Source organism: Crinia signifera, chromosome 2 (genome assembly GCF_055691185.1).
Source record: "Crinia signifera chromosome 2, ASM5569118v1, whole genome shotgun sequence".
NCBI lineage: Eukaryota > Metazoa > Chordata > Amphibia > Anura > Myobatrachidae > Crinia > Crinia signifera.
The window spans coordinates 9,072,886-9,093,692 of record NC_139218.1 but is presented as its reverse complement, the minus strand read 5'-3'; the positions used below and the strand labels follow the sequence as shown (position 1 = coordinate 9,093,692).

Below are 20,807 nucleotides of genomic sequence, written 5' to 3'. Positions count from 1 at the left end.
ATGAACAGAATAGTCTGTGCAGATACGGATTGATGAGTTTGTACATAGTACATGGTGCAGAGATGAATGTGGATCAGTTTTTGGGGCGCATGTTGGGTGTTCCGGTTCTGCGTGTGCTCCAGAACCGAGCATACTGTACACAAGTATCCCCCATTTGTCAGGCATCACCCAGTGTACTGTAGAGTGACAGCGATCGCTCACACGTCACTGGGGACCGATGTGTGACATGGCGATCTTACGCCAACGGCAGTTATGTTCCCAACGAGTACAGTCTGGTGCAAGTGAGTATACTGTTGGTGATGATTATTTATTTATTTATTTACAGGTTCTTATATAGCGCAGCATATTCCGTTGCGTTTTACAATGGAAAACAACAGCGATTAAACAAACTGGGTAGAAACGAACCGACAGAGGTAGGAGGGTCCTGCTTGCAAGCTTACAGTCTATAGGATGATGGTGGGTCTGGAAAAAGTACACTGTTAGGGCACAGGTGCCACGCTGCACATTGGCGAATGCACACATCTGTTCCCATGCATACAGCGCAACAGTAATTGCAGTCATCTTGCATCAGTCTCCCCACGTGGGGCTTATTCCATGGTTATAAATAATAACTATAAACTTAAGTGTTATATTAATATAAGTCTCCAGAGTATGTCTTCCCCAACACATCATAATATGGTAATATGCTGTGGGAGGAGTATGGTAATGCGCTGTGGGAGGAGCTGGGGCAACCTGGCTCTGATGTACAATGACATCAGATATTTGGCCCTAGAATGTGGATGTTTTCTAGCTTATATCCGCTGAAGGGACTCTGTAATATTTCACAAGGAAAATACTAAATCAGCGTCTCGGGGTGTTACATGATGTCACTCGTACACAGTGACATCATCTGTTTACATGTCTGACACATGTTGCCTGCTTTCCATCCGGTATGGTCATTACTGGGATCTCAGCATTCTGGGCAGAAAGCGTCTATAACTAAGGGATATACAGAGAGAGATGGAGAGAGGAGCCATTATGTATGTGTACTGGGTGGGGCTCACTCTTTCCCGATGTAATATACTGTAATAAAATGTAAAAATATCCCCCATCTCAATCTATTTAACACTTCTGTGTGCCTGGGGTGACCGCATCATTCTGTTATTAATCAGAAAATCATATTTGCTCATTTTAAACTTGACAGGTACAGACAGACATGTATACAGCTGTTTCGTCAGTGTGCTCATTGCAGCACAGAGCATTTCAGGAGTGTAGGGTGCTGGTCTTGTGGGGCCATATTACCTGCCCACTGTCCCCAAGTGTTATCATGTAAAAAAGGGCATGGCTGCATGGAACAGGGGCAGTGACATGATGTGAGGGGGAAAGGGCCACAGGATGCCACAGACTGAGAGTTATATAGTGGGAGGAGCAGGGTGCTCAGCAGCACAGAGTATATCAGGAGATGAGTAATGTGTCAGTGAGGACAGGGCTGTATGCAACATGATATGAGGAGGGAAATGGAGGCAGCAGGAAGCCACAGACTGAGAGTTCTATAGTGGGAGGAGCAGGGTCCCCAGCAGCACAGAGTATATCAGGAGATGAGTGATGTGTCAGCGATGACAGGGCTGCATGTGACAGGGGCAGTGACATGATGTGAGGAGGGGAATGGGGGCAGCAGGAAGCCACAGACTGAGAGTTATATAGTGGGAGGAGCAGGGTCCCCAGCAGCACAGAGTATATCAGGAGATGAGGGATGTGTCAGTGAGGACAGGGCTGCATGTGACAGGGGCAGTGACATGATATGAGGAGGGAAATGGAGGCAGCAGGAAGCCACAGACTGAGAGTTCTATAGTGGGAGGAGCAGGGTCCCCAGCAGCACAGAGTATATCAGGAGATGAGTGATGTGTCAGCGATGACAGGGCTGCATGTGACAGGGGCAGTGACATGATGTGAGGAGGGGAATGGGGGCAGCAGGAAGCCACAGACTGAGAGTTATATAGTGGGAGGAGCAGGGTCCCCAGCAGCACAAAGTATAACAGGAGATGAGTGATGTGTCAGTGAGGACAGGGCTGCATGTGACAGGGGCAGTGACATGCTGGGAGAAGGGGAATGGGTGCAGCAGGAAGCCACAGACTGAGAGTTATATAGTGGGAGGAGCAGGGTCCCCAGCAGCACAGAGTATATCAGGGGATGAGTGATGTGTCAGTGAGGACAGAGCTGCATGTGACAGGGGCAGTGACATGATGTGAGGAGGGGAATGGAGGCAGCAGGAAGCCACAGACTGAGAGTTATATAGTGGGAGGAGCAGGGTCCCCAGCAGCACAGAGTATATCAGGAGATGAGTGATGTGTCAGTGAGGACAGTGCTGCAGGAAGCCATAGGCTGAAAGCTGTATAGATGAAATAGCAGGGCCCTCTACTAGCATATGTTACATACTTTCCTACTTTCCTAAATTCTGCAGGAAGCTCCTGTTTTTGCCATCGATCTCTTACTGCCCTGCATTGTATTCTTAATCTACCAAATTCTGCCAGGGGTGCCACAAGGGACTTTGTTTGCCAGGACAGTGATATGTTGTAGCTGCTCAGGTGTCCCTGCTGAGGACTCTCATTACCCCCCCTTGTGGAAACCCGACAGGAGAGACAGGAGCACATGATCACACAGGGTCTTCTTATTTGTGCCGTTGTGCACTTATCCATAGCATCCTGCTGCTAGTGAGTGACTTAGGGTAAGAATTTATGCTAGCAATATTTCTTTAGTTAAACACATTTGCATAAATTAGAGTTTCTGGTGTCCATACTGATTTGGCTAATGCTATAATGGTATGGATCACATCCAATAAATATAGGTACAAGTACCTACAAGTTGCAGACAGTCCAGTGTTCACAATAAAATAACATTTAATACACCGAAAATATACTTATATGCTTGGGGATGAATTCACACAAGGTCAAGGTTTTGAGGTATACTGCAATATCCTATATCTGTGTGTTATAATACACAGGTATAGCAGTAATATTCTGGTTTGTAAATAATATGGTTACTTAGCATACTGCATGAAATGTTGTTATTAATATGTCAGACTAGATTATTATTATGACAAACGTGTACTGTATTTGTTTTTGTAAGATCAGAGAATACTGACGATGTGTATCCCTTACAATGTAACCAAGTAGCAGTGTGGAAACTGGTTTTACATGATGATAAATAGGTTATATGGTGCATTTCCATGGTCCTTAGCCCAGATGTTTGCTCACTAATGTGAATGTCTCTGTGTCTGATTATGGATTATAAACTCCATAGACCCATGTGCCTGCATAAATCACTGAGAGTACAGCGCTGCGGCTTATGTTGGTGTCATATATTACATGTTACTAGCCCAGCTTTGTTTTCTTGTACATTTGGTAACGGTGCCATTTGTCTCCCCTTAGGTGACTGTCGGGTGACGCAGGCGATATCCTGAGATTCCTCCCATGTTTATGATACACATAGAGAGTGTCGGAATGAGAGCGAGCCGCGCAGCCAGACGCCCAGACCTGCCGCACTAAAGAGGTACTGAGCAAACATTGCATCCGCTGCCAATACCACATGTGGCTGTACATTACCAGGGCTGGTGTGTGCGCCAGGATCACCAGCCTCCAGCACTGCCAGGCCCTAGGCTACCAGCTCATTCACTGTATATATTCTTCTGGCATTTCAGCAGGACGCCCCGGTACGGTTGTGGTATAAAACATCTACAGTGTCTAGGTCTACAAGCATATGGTCCAGCACTAATGGTCGACAGTCACAAGGTCGACACGGTCTCATATGTCGACAGTCAAAAGGTTGACATGGTTAAAATGTCGACATGCAAAAGGTCAACATGGAAAAAGGTCGACATGAGTTTTTAATGTTTTTAGGGTGTCTATGTCGACATAGGTCGACATGGACACTGCCTAAGTGTACCTCGTCCCCTCGCGGGCTCTATTTTATTCTCCCTCCACGCCCTAGTGGATGGTAGGGCATGAAATTCCGCCTGTCGGCACATATTGGCTGAAAATTTTGTAAAAAAAAAAAAGCATGTCGACCGGTTTCATGTCGACCTTTTCCATGTCGGCCTTTTGACCATGTTGACTTATTGCATGTCAACCTTTTGACTGTCGACGTTTAGACCCTGTCGACCTATTGTCTGTCGACCTTTAAACCCTGACGACCTTTTGACCCTGTTGACCTTTTGACTGTCGACCATTAGTGGTCCACCATATGACTGTCTATCTTGAGTCATTCTATGATCAGTCCGTTACAGAGGGCCGATGTACAGTAACAGCCAGTGTGTCCCCTTATCGGTGCTGGTCTGCGCTGTTAATGTGCTGGGGTTTCCCTTCCTTGCTCTGTACTCCAGGGCATTGTAGGACTCACAGCCTGAAGCATAAGAACACTGGAGACTCAGGCAGATGTCACTCAGCTCGTCCCATACTCTACTATGTGGTTCTACTGCAGGGACACACATTGGGCCTGATTCATAGCCTCAATTGCCCTTTACCCTGTCACATGGCTATACACCTAACCTTTACCCTGTCACATGACTGTACACCTGCCCTTTACCCTTACACATGACTGTACACCTGCCCTTTACCCTGACACATGACTATACACCTGCCCTTTACCCTGTCACATGGCTGTACAGCTGCCCTGGTCACATGGCTGTACACCTGCCCTTTACCCTGACACATGGCTATACACCTGCCCTTTACCCTGTCACATGGCTATACACCTAACCTTTACCCTGTCACATGACTGTACACCTGCCCTTTACCCTTACACATGACTGTACACCTGCCCTTTACCCTGACACATGACTATACACCTGCCCTTTACCCTGTCACATGGCTGTACAGCTGCCCTGGTCACATGGCTGTACACCTGCCCTTTACCCTGACACATGGCTATACACCTGCCCTTTACACTGACACATGGCTATACACCTGCACTTTACCCTGACACATGACTATACACCTGCCCTTTACCCTGTCACATGACTATACACCTGCCCTTTACCCTGTCACATGACTATACACCTGCCCTTTACCCTGTCACATGGCTGTACACCTGCCCTTTACCCTGTCACATGACTATACACCTGCTCTTTACCCTGTCACATGACTATACACCTGCCCTTTACCCTGTCACATGACTATACACCTAACCTTTACCCTGTCACATGACTGTACACCTGCCCTTTACCCTTACACATGACTGTACACCTGCCCTTTACCCTGACACATGACTATACACCTGCCCTTTACCCTGTCACATGGCTGTACAGCTGCCCTGGTCACATGGCTGTACACCTGCCCTTTACCCTGACACATGGCTATACACCTGCCCTTTACACTGACACATGGCTATACACCTGCACTTTACCCTGACACATGACTATACACCTGCCCTTTACCCTGTCACATGACTATACACCTGCCCTTTACCCTGTCACATGACTATACACCTGCCCTTTACCCTGTCACATGGCTGTACACCTGCCCTTTACCCTGTCACATGACTATACACCTGCTCTTTACCCTGTCACATGACTATACACCTGCCCTTTACCCTGTCACATGACTATACACCTGCCCTTTACCCTGTCACATGACTATACACCTAACCTTTACCCTGTCACATGACTGTACACCTGCCCTTTACCCTGTCACATGACTATACACCTGCCCTTTACCCTGTCACATGACTATACACCTGCCCTTTACCCTGTCACATGACTATACACCTGCCCTTTACCCTGTCACATGACTATACACCTGCCCTTTACCCTGTCACATGACTATACACCTGCCCTTTACCCTGTCACATGACTATACACCTGCCCTTTACCCTGTCACATGACTATACACCTGCCCTTTACCCTGACACATGACTATACACCTGCCCTTTACCCTGTCACATGACTACACACCTGCCCTTTACCCTGTCACATGACTACACACCTGCCCTTTACCCTGTCACATGACTATACACCTGCCCTTTACCCTGACACATGACTATACACCTGCCCTTTACCCTGTCACATGACTATACACCTGCCCTTTACCCTGTCACATGGCTGTACACCTGCCCTGGTCACATGGCTGTGCATCTGCCCTTTACCCTGACACATGGCTATACACCTGCACTTTACCCTGACACATGGCTATACACCTGCCCTTTACCCTGTCACAAGGCTGTACACCTGCCCTTTACCCTATCACATGGCTATACACCTGCCCTTTGCCCTGACACATGACTATACACCTGCCCTTTACCCTGACACATGACTATACACCTGCCCTTTACCCTGTCACATGACTATACACCTGCCCTTTACCCTGTCACATGACTATACACCTGCCCTTTACCCTGTCACATGGCTGTACACCTGCCCTGGTCACATGGCTGTGCATCTGCCCTTTACCCTGACACATGGCTATACACCTGCACTTTACCCTGACACATGGCTATACACCTGCCCTTTACCCTGTCACAAGGCTGTACACCTGCCCTTTACCCTATCACATGGCTATACACCTGCCCTTTGCCCTGACACATGACTATACACCTGCCCTTTACCCTGACACATGGCTATACACCTGCCCTTTACCCTGACACATGACTATACACCTGCCCTTTACCCTGTCACATGGCTATACACCTGCACTTTACCCTAACACATGACTATACACCTGCCCTTAACCCTGTCACATGACTACACACCTGCCCTTTACCCTGACACATGACTATACACCTGCCCTTTACCCTGTCATGTCACATGGCTATAAACCTGCCCTTTACCCTGACACATGACTATACACCTGCCCTTTACCCTGACACATGGCTATACACCTGCCCTTTACCCTGACACATGACTATACACCTGCCCTTTACCCTGACACATGACTATATACCTGCCCTTTACCCTGTCACATGGCTGTACACCTGCCCTTTACCCTGTCACATGGCTGTACACCTGCACTTTACCCTGACACATGGCTATACACCTGCCCTTTACCCTGACACATGACTATACACCTGCCCTTTACCCTGTCACATGGCTGTACACCTGTCCTTTACCCTGTCACATGGCTGTACACCTGCCCTTTACCATGACACATGGCTATACATCTGCCCTTTACCCTGTCACATGGCTGTACACCTGCCCTTTACCCTATTACATGGCTGTACACCTGCCCTTTACCCTGACACATGGCTGTACACCTGCCCTTTGCCCTGACACATGACTATACACGTGCCCTTTACTCTGAGACATGACTATACACCTGCCCTTTACCCTATCACATGGCTGTACACCTGCACTTTACCATGTCACATGACTATATACCTGCCCTTTACCCTGACACATGACTATACACCCGCCCTTTACTCTGACACATGACTATACACCTGCCCTTTGCCCTGTCACATGGCTGTACACCTGCCCTTTACCCTGTCACATGGCTGTACACCTGCCCTTTACCCTGACACATGGCTATACACCTGCCATTTACCCTGGCACCACAAACAGTGCACTATAACACCTGTAAAGACCTGACTATAATGCTATGAAACTATGACACCCCCTTCCCCTGAGTCAGCCAATGTATGGAATGGTAGCCATATAACAGACTGTATCCGGCATGGCGTGGGGATTGTGCGCTGGCAGCTTTGGGGTGTTTGGAGACGATGTAGACCAGGCTGCTTATTGTGCCGGAGAGTTTGTTGTGATTCCGGCTGCCTGCTCTGAACTTGGATGTGTTTTCAGCTGGAGACAAATGATGCATACAATATGAGGCCGTGCGTGTTTTGCAAAGTGCTACGTTGAATAATACAAGATGGTAAGAACCATTTCATACTTACCTGAGACACTCCGGGACAATCCCAGCAGCTGCGGATATCAGCACGTCCCAGCAGCGCCTCTCTGGGGACGGTGCTGTTATTGGGCCCGCCTGACTCCGGTCATCTGTACGGAGAGAGGTTAAGTTGTAGGCAGAGAACCACACGGAGTAAAACCTAATGGAATTTCTATTCGCCTGAGCTGTACAATATCTAGTGTCTGAAAGCTCCTGATTCTTTACATTTATTTTGGACCCGCCGTCTTAGAATTCTTTGTCCTCAGCGTACCTCTATACACTCCCACACTGCGGACTGGCTGCTCCTGGATCGTCTTACCGGGGGATCAGGTTCTGAAACGTTGGTTTTGCACCAAAAAGGTTTTCAGCGGTTATTAGAGAGAATCTAATTCGCTGCGAGATAAGAGTATCAGATGCAGAGGGCAGAAAGCTGCCAGCGGACGGTGACTTCCAGGCTCCAGTCTGGAGATTTCAGGGGTTTTCAATGGGTAAATAATAGGCTACAACCGATATCACATATAGTATCGTCCTTTCTATATATATATATATAGCGCCGACACGAAGCGTAACGCTCTACAGCCAACGAATCAACCATATCTGTCGGGCCTTAGTGCGGACAAGCCTATAGGTGACCTCTCAGATCCATCTTATAGATCCGAAAACAGAGAGAGGGGCTCGGATACTCCGATGCCTTTACCTCAAACCACTCGGCTCTACCGCTCGTGCTGCCAAAAATCCGGGGCACCACGCCAGACACCCAGGCTGAGAGAGAACATGGACCATAAGATTGTGACGATCGGCTAATTATGGTTTATGAATTTCAGCTTTAATCTGCAGTTCAGTGAGTCCTGATTAAATATCAGTTAAACACAATTAAAGTTTGTGTTGTGTTTCCCTCTCTTGATCAGAATAATTAGGGACTACGCATCTCATGTCAGTAGTCACAGGCAGGATTTATTCCCTGCGAATGAATAGGTTTCTTTTAAAAAAAAGCAGTTTTATTGCACCAGCTGCTGAAATTATTCTCTGTCTTGTGCGCAGATTATCGTTTGATGGCCCAAACCTTGCAGGAGTTGCTCTGCGCGGCGTGATGCTTGGCGTCTGCGTTCTGCGTCTTGCTGATGGTGCTGGGCTTGAGCGGCACAATGCGCTGTGGTGGGGGAGTTCTGAATGGCGCTGGTTATGGTAGAGGGACCTAGGCAATGGTCTGGAACACCAGACTGTCAACAGGAAGGGAGAAATTTACTAAGATGGGAGTTCACATGGCAATTATCAGATACTATCTATTGTCTTCTAGAAGGTTCTAAATAAATACTAAGTACATTCTGAAGGGCCATAGTTTGGCCATGCATCCCTGCCATATACAGTACCTACCCCTAACCCATAAACCTAACCCTGTACCTACCAATCCAATGATGTCTATTATTTTTCTATTGCATCCTACAAAATAATAGGCAGAATCTGATTGGTTGATATGAGCAACATCATCTCTCTTCATTTTTAGAAGCTTTAGTAAATTCCCTTAAATGTCCACATTATGAACACATTGACATTTTGACCATACTGACACTTCTGAATGTCGTCATTTTAGACGTCGATGTCGGCATTCAGGATTGAAACAGTTGCTGCAAACGAGCTGTGGCTGTTACACGTGTAGAAGATACCGTCCCGCGTATACAGACGTGTAACACGGCAGGGCTGTGTACCCTCTCCCAGCCACTGGCAGATATTGGGGTAATACGGGAAGGAGACCAGGCTGCTTGTGCAGGGTGAGAACTGATCTGACCCCTCTCCTCTGTGCGTCATGTAATAAGGGTCTCCGGGAATACCCCGGCAGGCAGCACACGTCTCACACACTGTCCCCGTTCCACCCCAGACATCCAGCAATCTTCCAGTGAAATGATGCGATCCCCTGGGTAATTACTCCGGGCTTGCAGCGGTGACAGCGCTGATGAATGAGGCTACCTGGGAAGAAGGATGTTCTGATGCTTAAACAGATTACATCCCTCCGCCGAGGACGGTAAACAACAACTCACAAATCAGCGCAGCGGCCTCAGTGGATTTCCACCCGTAAGTTATCAGCGTGGCTGGGAACATCTGCACAGCGTATTAATAAGAGCGCCGTTCTATATGCCTTCCGCTAATGACGCCTCATCCCCCCAGCACTGTGCATTAATCCTCCGCTGTATGGACATAATATATGCAGATCATCACTAATGCTAAGCTCATTCCACAGTCTCCGCATCATCATCGTCATCGTCATTACATTATAATGATTATAACGCAGGAGTCATATCGCTCCACTTAGTGATAGCATTGCCACTGGCAGTAGGTTATATTGGGCCTGATTCAGGTCTGCTCAGTAAGCTGTGAACATCGCAGTTCTCCGTCCCTCCTGGCTGCGAATGGTGCAAACACCATCCATCAGTGCAGGGGCTGAATTCAGATGACTGCGAGCGATCTAGAATCGGCCCCATTGTGTACAAAGTGATACTCACATGGGGAATACTGGCGTCATCACCGCGGTCCCCTTGTATCGGAACACCGGACCTCACCTATTGCAGCGTATACCATGTAAGATCAGATAGGGGCAATTCAGGCAGTGCTCACTAGTGAGGTATGAGGCACGTACTAAGTATGAGGTATGTAGGAGGTACGTCACTTATATTTAATTAAACATAAAACCTGAATAGTTTGATTTGTGTCTATGTAGTGCGGTTTTTACCCAGCCCCCAGTCACACTCCCCCGCACCCCCTGCGGCTTCAGGCCCCGCCCACACCGTAATGATCCACATGTTTACCGACACAGATTAGTCACCGTCAGTAAGTGATTATGGTGAGAGGATGGCAACGTTGGAGTTTTGTGCTCAGTATAAAAGTGACCGTACTTGGCCGGGGGCTGGAGATCACATTGGCTTGGGATATCCTGATGGGGAGTGTGTCCAAGACTCCATCTATAACTATGGAAGAGATATTGGGTAAATAATCCAGAAATGACCATGCGGCAGATACCTTTATAGTCAGTCCCCAACACTGCAATGTCCAGAAGCCGAGAGGCAGCAAACATACTGTTCTCTTGTGTAAGGGAAATCCTCTAATCGGGGACGCTCACAGCAGCGTTCTTAACCACTGAGCCACCTGCAGTATTTCACAGCGTTCATCACCACTGAGCCACCTGCAGTATTTCACAGTGTCCATCACCACTGAGCCACCTGCAGTAAACCATCATGTTCTTAACCACTGAGCCACCTGCAGTATTTCACAGCGTTCATCACCACTGAGCCACCTGCAGTATTTCACAGCGTTCATCACCACTGAGCCACCTGCAGTATTTCACAGCGTTCATCACCACTGAGCCACCTGCAGTGTTTCACAGCATTCATCACCACTGAGCCACCTGCAGTAAATCATGATGTTCTTAACCACGGAGCCACCTGCAGTAAATCACTGTGTTCTTAACCACTGAGCCACCTGCAGTAAATCACTGTGTTCTTAACCACTGAGCCACCTGCAGTATTTCACAGCATTCATCACGACTGAGACACCTGCAGTATTTCCGAGTGTCCATCACCACTGAGCCACCTGCAGTAAACCATCATGTTCCTAACCACTGAGCCACCTGCAGTATTTCACAGTGTCCATCACCACTGAGCCACCTGCAGTATTTCACAGTGTCCATCACCACTGAGCCACCTGCAGTATTTCACAGTGTTCATCACCACTGAGCCACCTGCAGTATTTCACGGTGTCCATCACCACTGAGCCACCTGCAGTATTTCACAGTGTTCATCACCACTGAGCCACCTGCAGTATTTCACAGTGTTCATCACCACTGAGCCACCTGCAGTATTTCACAGTGTCCATCACCACTGAGCCACCTGCAGTATTTCACAGTGTTCATCACCACTGAGCCACCTGCAGTATTTCACAGTGGCCATCAGCACTGAGCCACCTGCAGTATTTCACAGTGTCCATCACCACTGAGCCACCTGCAGTATTTCACAGTGTCCATCACCACTGAGCCACCTGCAGTATTTCACTGAGTCCATCACCACTGAGCCACCTGCAGTATTTCACAGTGTTCATCAGCACTGAGCCACCTGCAGTATTTCAGTGTCCATCACCACTGAGCCACCTGCAGTATTTCCCGGTGTCCATCACCACTGAGCCACCTGCAGTATTTCACAGTGTTCATCACCACTGAGCCACCTGCAGTATTTCACAGTGTTCATCACCACTGAGCCACCTGCAGTATTTCACAGTGTCCATCACCACTGAGCAACCTGCAGTATTTCACAGTGTCCATCACCACTGAGCCACCTGCAGTATTTCACAGTGTTCATCAGCACTGAGCCACCTGCAGTATTTCACAGTGTCCATCACCACTGAGCCACCTGCAGTATTTCACAGTGTTCATCAGCACTGAGCCACCTGTAGTATTTCACAGTGTCCATCACCACTGAGCCACCTGCAGTATTTCACAGTGTTCATCACCACTGAGCCACCTGCAGTATTTCGCAGCATTCATCACCACTGAGCCACCTGCAGTATTTCACAGTGTTCATCAGCACTGAGCCACCTGCAGTATTTCCCAGTGTCCATCACCACTGAGCCACCTGCAGTATTTCACAGTGTTCATCACCACTGAGCCACCTGCAGTATTTCACAGTGTTCATCACCACTGAGCCACCTGCAGTATTTCACGGTGTCCATCACCACTGAGCCACCTGCAGTATTTCACAGTGTCCATCACCACTGAGCCACCTGCAGTATTTCACGGTGTCCATCACCACTGAGCCACCTGCAGTATTTCACAGTGTCCATCAGCACTGAGCCACCTGCAGTATTTCACAGTGTCCATCACCACTGAGCCACCTGCAGTATTCGCAGTGATCGACAAGTTAGTCCTCTGTGTACATTACTAGGAAATAAATAGTAGTGAATAGACTTGTGTGAGTAGTGAATATACTTTTGTGTTTGCACTACTAATTGTTTGTGTGTCACACTGTAACATGTTTGGGCATTTATATTCCTGTGACTGCTGGTGTGTGGTACACACAGGACAAGGGAGACTGACTTGTCTATGGTGACAGATTCTGGGGTGGGGGGCTAGGTGCAATGACCCGAGGTAAGGACAATGGTCAGTAGCAGGATACATCATGGGATGTAGGAGGTGGGAGCCCATCTCCTCTCCTCCAGCCGTCTCTGTCAGCTAGCGAGACAGGCAGTCCATCACCATTATCTCCAACAAGACTCATTACCTGGCTGCCAGGAACCCTCCCATTTCTGCCATCTGCATTGAATTAAAAAGTGACGGAACCAATCAGTATCATCTGTGGCTGAAGTGCGGCTGACATATTCATTTCCATCTCCGGGGCCCACGTCAGCTCTTGGAGGTGCATAAAGAGAGCGCGGGGAAAGTCTTGTGCACAGGGAGTGTGACAATGACAAGGTTGGCAGCAGGATGGTGTACCCCTCACACCAGCCAGCCCCCTTCCTATCCAGAGGCAGATCCGCCGTGCCAGCAGCATGGCGAGGGGAGCTGCGGGGTAATTATCAGACCGTGTACCCGCGGCGCTCATTAAGCCAGCGTTTGAAAAGCAAACAGGCATTGTAGTGATTGGCACTGCCAGCAGCTTATGATGGGAACATCAGACAGGTACTGACGGAGGAAGATCAGCGAGTGGGACACTGACCCCTCTTCCTCTCTTACCTCTCCGATGCTCCTGTCAGACACCCCATAGCCATTAATAAACATTACATGAAAGCACATGACACAGTGGCAGTTGTGGGTGTGGGCTCATCACTGTCATCTCCTTATAGCTGCATACACCAGTGCAGCCCAGGACCAGATTAAAGGGGGGTCAGTACCCCTGGACCCCCCTCCTAGGACCCCCTGTGGTCCGCATGAATTAAAAAAAATATATATGTATTTTGTTTTTTGCTAAAGGTTTTGTGCATGGGAGTGGGGTAGTGCTGAACATCAGGAGCCAAGGCACACTGTGTGCTCAGTGCATGGTCTCGGCCTGGACACAAGGAGGAGGCGGAGCTTGGAGAATGGTGCAGAATCGGACTTCCAATGTGGTGCCGCTGGAGTTCCAGACGTCAGGTGGGGACTCTCCTCACTATGGCAGGGGGGCATTTATAAATGTGGGTAGCTTATAGTTGTCACAACCTGCAGTGTCTATCTTCACTCTACACACTAGAGTGCATTACTGGGAGCTGACAAAGTCCCATCATGAGACTGCACAAGCATAGCATTTTTAGTAAATTTACCCCATACAGCACGTGAGTGTTAGTGATTATAAGAAGCAGGGGCTCATCCCCCCCCCCATCTAAATAACCAGCCGCCCCTCCCGGAATGCTCCTATGGTATTTTCCCATGTCCCCCTCGGCTCTTCCTTCAATATTTTCACTTAGGAATATTTAGAAATATAAGGTAGAAAATGCAAATGAATAAAAAAAATAGAATTAAAAGGAACGTAAAACAATGTATAAAAGCATGGTCCTATAGTCGTCAGAGATGGAACCCGGTGGCCACGCCCATTTCTGCCCACGTGATCTCTGTTGTGTAGTAGGTGTTTAGTGGGTGCATTATCTGTATTCAGTATGAGCACATCCCGTACCATTCAGTATTACAGTAGCCTATAGTCTAGGTCGTTCTATCTCAGCCACCCCTAATTCTATACTGGCCGCTGACAAAAGCTATTACATAACGTGGTCCTCATAACTGACCCTGCTAAATAACTGCTGGGACAAAGGGCAATGGATCAATATTGTGTGTTTTGTGCGAAGTGAAAGCAATGTTTGCAGGGACACTGATTGGTTTTAAACTTGCTGGATATGAAGAGAAAGGAGCTGTGTAGACAGAGATCGGAGGTAGGAGCAGATAGGGACTGGGGCTGGAGAATTTGTGGGCTAAAAACCGTCACAGCTCAAAGTGAAAGTAAAACCTGCCACAGCTCAAAGTGAAATCTATCACAGCTCAAAGTGAAAGTAAACACAGTCACAGTTAAGTGAAAGCTGTCACAGCTCAAAGTGAATGTAAAAACTGTCACATCTTAAAATGGAAGTAAAAACTGTCACAGCTCAAAGTGAAAGTACAATGCAGAAGCTGTAATTTTGACGGGCGTTTAACTGGAGTTATTTATATATCATCGCAGCCCGTGGCACCCCCTGGCATATTGGCATTGGCGCCCATGGAAGTTTAATACAACCAACGTCATGCCATCGCCATTGGCTGTAAAGCCCTGATATCTGGAGTGGGTGACACAGCATGGATTATACCGTTACAGTGCCAGTCCCCAGTCGTCCCCTTTATTCCAGGAATATTGAGGAACTGCCATTTCTTCTCACACTAATCTCCAGCAGATCTGCGAGGACAAATAGTGGAACAGCTGCTTCTTCCAGCACGTGGGGACTTTTGGAACAAGGATGATTTAAACATATTGCAGCAGTTGTCTCATTTAAAATTGTTTGTTTCGCCGGCTTCCAAGATTACTTCTTAAATGGAGGAGAGATAAAGGGCTCTGCTTACTAAAGGGTGTCAAAGTCACCCTAGTGAGCCACATCCTCGCTCTTTATTGTATAGTAATAGTATATATTGCACGCCTCATACTGGCACAGAATAGTTGACCCATGGAATAGGTAATGGTTGAATGCTTATATATAAAGGGTCGTGCCCATTTGCTGACAGCTGGCATATGTTTAATGTGTAATGATATTCCACACATGTCACCAGGTCATTGTACAATGTCAGAGGGGCATTCTAAACTTCTACATATGTCTGATTAGCAGTGACGCGCCATAGATTGGGAGGGGCTTAAGTTTGCAGCAGTAGTGCTTGTCTGACTAGCTTGTCTCCAAGGTAACAGAAATACAGACGGCAGATAGGTGTAATCATACATACTGACATGCTCAGCTTTGCTGTAGAACTATTTGTTCTGGACCATAGCCCTATTATTATTATTCTGTATTTATATAGCGCCACACAGCACCTAACAAAGCACAGAAACAAAGGAGCAGATCAAACAGCGACTTTCAGTACAAGACAATGTAGGACAAATACAGGGTACTGTATATACAGTACACATTGCTGTATCAGTGCAGATGAGTAGGAGAAGCACATGAGGGGAGAGGGCCCTGCTTGTGAGAGCTTACATATTAAAGGGGAGTAGCAGGTTGACACAGATGGGGTTCAAGTGAGCGTGGAATGGGGTTAGGATGAGAGTTGGCTGGGTGTGATGAAGAAGTGGGTCTTGAGAGCCCATTGGAAGTTTTGTAGAGGTGGGAGAGAGGGAGAGATTTCCAGAGGTAGGGAGCAGCAGTTGAATAATCTCGGAGGTTGGAGGGGGATGAGGTAACCAGTTGGCAGGAGAGGTGGCATGAATTAGAGGAGTGCAGAGAACGGGTGGGAGTGTACAGAAAGATAAGGTCAGAGAGGTTAGTGGGAGAGGAGTCAATGAGGGCTTTGCAAGTGAGTGTGAGAAGCTTGGATTGTGTTGGGAAGGAGAAGAAGACCCAGTGTAGGAGAGGGGAGGTGGATGTAGTATGCTTGTATAGGAAGATGAGTCGGGCAGCAGCACTGGGGATAGATAAGAGTGGAGAGAGGCAGATATCGGAGAGGCCACATAGAAGGAGGTTACAGTAGTCCAGTCTGGACATGACCAGAGAGTGGATGAGGGTCTTTGTAGCATCCTGGGTTAGGAAGGGTCTGATCCTGGAGAAGGGTCTGAGATGGAAGCGGCAGGACTGCAGGTGGTGCTGATAGAAGATTGTTGTCCTTGATTCAGGATCCCTCAGTCTTATAATACAATTTGTATATTGCACTATATAACATATCTGGGAGCGACGTTGTATATTTTTCTTTAATTTCTGAACCAGGCGCACGCTGAATACATAGAGACAGAAATATCTTGTTGCGTAGTAGATGAAAGGCCTGGGGACTTATTGAAAGAATCATTTCCAATGTGATTCTGATCAATAAACCACAACTATCTGATAAAACAGAAATGACGATGTGAGAGCCAAAACATTTTCACGTTCCCACTGATTTACTAAGAGCATCTCTTGCGCCCCGTGAGGAGGCGGAGCTATACTGGAATGTGCCTCATTATCTTAGTGACAAATTGTTAATATTCATATTTTACCTACTTTTATGGACATATCTTCTATAGCTTCATTGCTAATTTAAAATCCTCTTTCGCCTAGATTACAGGTTCTTAAACTTAGGGCCTGATGAATACCTGTACTCGCAGCGTAGCGAACCGCTAAACGCCGCCCCGCATCTACTCGTACGCGGCCGAACCAATGATTTCTCTTCTGTTCGTTAATAAAAGTCAGTATACAGTAGAATCACTTTTATTTTGGCCACAGATTTCGATTTCGTGGCGGGCAGGTGTTGATGTCATGTGAATTCAGGCGCCTGCCCGAGCAGACACACAGAGCATCAGAGCACAGAGATCTACCAAAAGTCCCAGTTTCCCAGACCACCTATCCGGTGCACAGGTGTAGTCATTACTAACTGTCACATTCTACAGATCCACAGGTGGTCTGGAAAGCAAGAACCTGCAGTGCACCATGGTTTTGTCCATCTGCTAAATTGCAGCCTTGCCAAAGAGTCTGAATCAGGCTGTATATGTTATACCTGTGGCACGCAGAAGGGAATCTCTGAGCGCAAAGCTTATGAAACATTGCTGGGATAGGATATGGCAACAGACCACATCGGGTTCCACTCCCATCAGCTAATAATCGGGACCATGGTGATTGGAAAAATGTATTTCTGCTGCTGCTGCATGCAGATGACCACGCAGATGGAGGATGACCACGCAGATGGAGGATAACCACACAGATGGTGGATGGCCACGCAGATGGTGGATGACCAAGCAGATGGTGGATGACCAAGCAGATGGTGGATGGCCAGGGAGATGGTGGCTGACCAAGCAGATGGTGGATGGCCACGCAGATGGTGGATGACCAAGCAGATGGAGGATTGCCACGCAGATGGTGGATGGCCACGCAGATGGTGGATGGACATGCAGATGGTGGATGACCATGCAGATGGTGGATGGCCACGCAGATTGATTATGCCCGTTAAGATGGGGGTGACCATGCAGATGGTGGATGGCCACGCAGATGGTGGATGCCCATGCAGATGGAGGATGCCCATCTAGATGGACGATAGCCATGTACAGTAGATGCAGGATGGCCATGGAGATGGAGGATGACCACGCAGATGGTGGCTGGCCATGCAGATGGTGGATGGCCATGCAGATGGTGGATGACCATGCAGATGGTGGATGGCCATGCAGATGGAGGATAACCATGTACAGTAGATGGTGGACGACCATGCAGATGGATGTTGACCATGCAGATGGAGGATGACCATGCAGATGGAGGATGCCCATGTAGATGGAGAATGACCATGCAGATGGAGGATACCCATGTAGATGGAGGATGACCATGTAGATGCAGGATTGCCATGTACAGTGGAATGTGGTTGACCATGCAGATGGCAAATGATCATGCAGATGGTGTAGGCCACCGAGATGGTGGATGACTAAATAGATCGTGGTTAACAATGCAGATAGAGGATGACTGTACAGTTGATGGATGACCACTCAATTGGTGGATGACCGGACAGATGGTGGGTGACCACGTAGATGGAGGATGACCATGTAGATGGAGGATGACAAGACAGATGGAGGATGACCATGTAGATGGTGAATGATCATGTAGATGGTGTAGGCCACTGAGATGGTGGATTACCATATAGATGGTGGTTGACAAATAGATGAGGAGGATGACTGCGCAGATGGTGGATGACCAGACAGATGGTGTATATCCATGCAATTGGAGGATGACCATGTAGATGGAGGATGGCCATACAGATGGAGGATGACCATGTACAGTAGATGATGGATGGCCATGCAGATGGAGTATGACCATGCAGATGGAGGATGACCACGCAGATGAAGGATGACCATGCAGACCAGACAAATGACAAATGGCCATGCAGAAGGTGAATGATCATGCAGATGGTGTAGGCCACCGAAATGGTGGATTACCACATAGATGGTGGTTGACAAATAGATGAGGAGGGTGTGCAGATCGTGGATGACCAGGCAGATGGTGGATGAATGTGCAGATGGTGAATATCCATGCAATTGGAGGATGACCATGTAGAAGGAGGATGACCATGCAGAGGGTGGATGACCACACAGAGGGTGGATGACCACACAGAGGGTGGATGACCATGCAGAGGGTGGATGACTATGCAGAGAGTGGATGACCACATATATGGTGGTTGACCATGCAGAGGGAGGTGGACCATGCAGATGGAGGATGACCACACAGAGGGTGGATGACCACGCAGAGGGTGGATGACCACACAGAGGGTGGATGACCATGCAGAGGGTGGATGACTATGCAGAGAGTGGATGACTATGCAGATGGTGGATGTTAAGCAGATGGTGGATGACTATGCAGATGGAGGTGGACCATGCAGATGCAGGTGCACCATGTAGAAGGAGGATAACCATGCAGATGGTGGATGACCACATAGATGGTGGTTGACCATGCAGAGGGAGGTGGACTATGCAGATGGAGGATGACCATGCAGAGGGTGGATGACCACGCAGAGGGTGGAAGACTATGCAGATGGTGGATGTTATGCATATGGTGGATGACTATGCAAATGGAGGATGACCACACAGATGGAGGATGACTATGCAGAGGGCGGATGACAACGGAGATGGTGGATAACCATGCAGATGGTCAGACACTGGCCTAAACAATGTGAATTCCACCTACTGCCTACACACCAACCCCTGCCTGTATACCACCCCCTACCTGCATACCACCCCTGTCTACACACCGCCCTCTGCCTGCATCCCTCCCCCTGCCCGCATACCACCCCCTGCCTGCATACCTCCCCCTGCCCGCATACCACTCTCTGCCTATCAGCCAGAGGCGTTGGTTATACAGTACTGTCATGTGATTGCAGGGCCGCATTGCACATGCACAGAATGGGTCCTGCGCAGTTTCAGGATTATCGGGAAGATCTCTTATGGGATCCAACCTGAATAAGGTCCAGTTCTCGTACGTATCTCTGGCCTGGACATTTCTAAGTGTGAATTGGACGTTTTGTGGTGGCATGACATGGGTAGTGTCACTCCGATACTATCAATAACGGTTTGCTTGGGCAGATGACACAATAGTGGGCAGTGCAACTGTCCGCATGACCCACGCTTAGTATCACGTTAGCATAAGGATACACATCTGGCGGCAGCTTAGGGGCGGACTTGTGGCCATGGCTGCGTGACTCAGGCCCAAAATGTTCTTCTCGTGTTCTTATTGGAATTTTCTGTAACCGTGGGCTCAGTGTTACAGGGATCATTCATGAGTAATGATTGGGAAATGTATGTCATTGTGTGGCTGCTGTGTGACCATGGAAGAGTCCATTGGTTCTTGGGTATCTGCCCTCATCCAGTGCGCATTATACAGAGACCCCACGAGCAGACCCCAGGTAATCCAGGTATCCACTACCTGGAGTTTCCCACCACCGTTCCCGCTTCCCCTGCACACTGACTACCCAATCTGTGTCACCCCTGTCTGTCTGCCCCTCCCCTCTACAATATAAGGTCTCACGAGCAGGGCCCTCCGCCCTCATCCTCTTACTTATACTGTACTGTCACACTCACTACAACGGCAGCTAACCCTCGGATTCTGCTGCCCTGCTGCTTACTGAGTGCTGTGACCGCTGATTCAGTAACAGCTGGGGTAATGGGAACTTGGGGTAGGAGTAGTGGAGAGGGGGTGATAACAGCGAGAAGACAAGATCATGAATGTGATTGTCACATCATAGAGTCGGTACTAACCCTTTGCTCACCGCCTACAAGCCACACAGAGGTTAATTAGTTTTAGTGTAATCGCAGCTCTTTCACTAATGAATGC

At 48.2% G+C, this 20,807-nt stretch overlaps 1 protein-coding gene across 11 annotated transcripts in view; it reads left to right on the top strand.

The window, feature by feature from the left end:
- Positions 1-20,807, top strand: part of ZBTB20 (zinc finger and BTB domain containing 20) — a 759,091-nt gene that overhangs the window by 625,304 nt on the left and 112,980 nt on the right. For all 11 annotated transcript variants that reach the window (XM_083171555.1, XM_083171553.1, XM_083171550.1 and 8 more), the window contains one exon: positions 3,408-3,528. The gene's annotated coding sequence lies outside the window, so the exon portion shown is untranslated. The remainder of the gene's footprint in view (positions 1-3,407; positions 3,529-20,807) is intronic.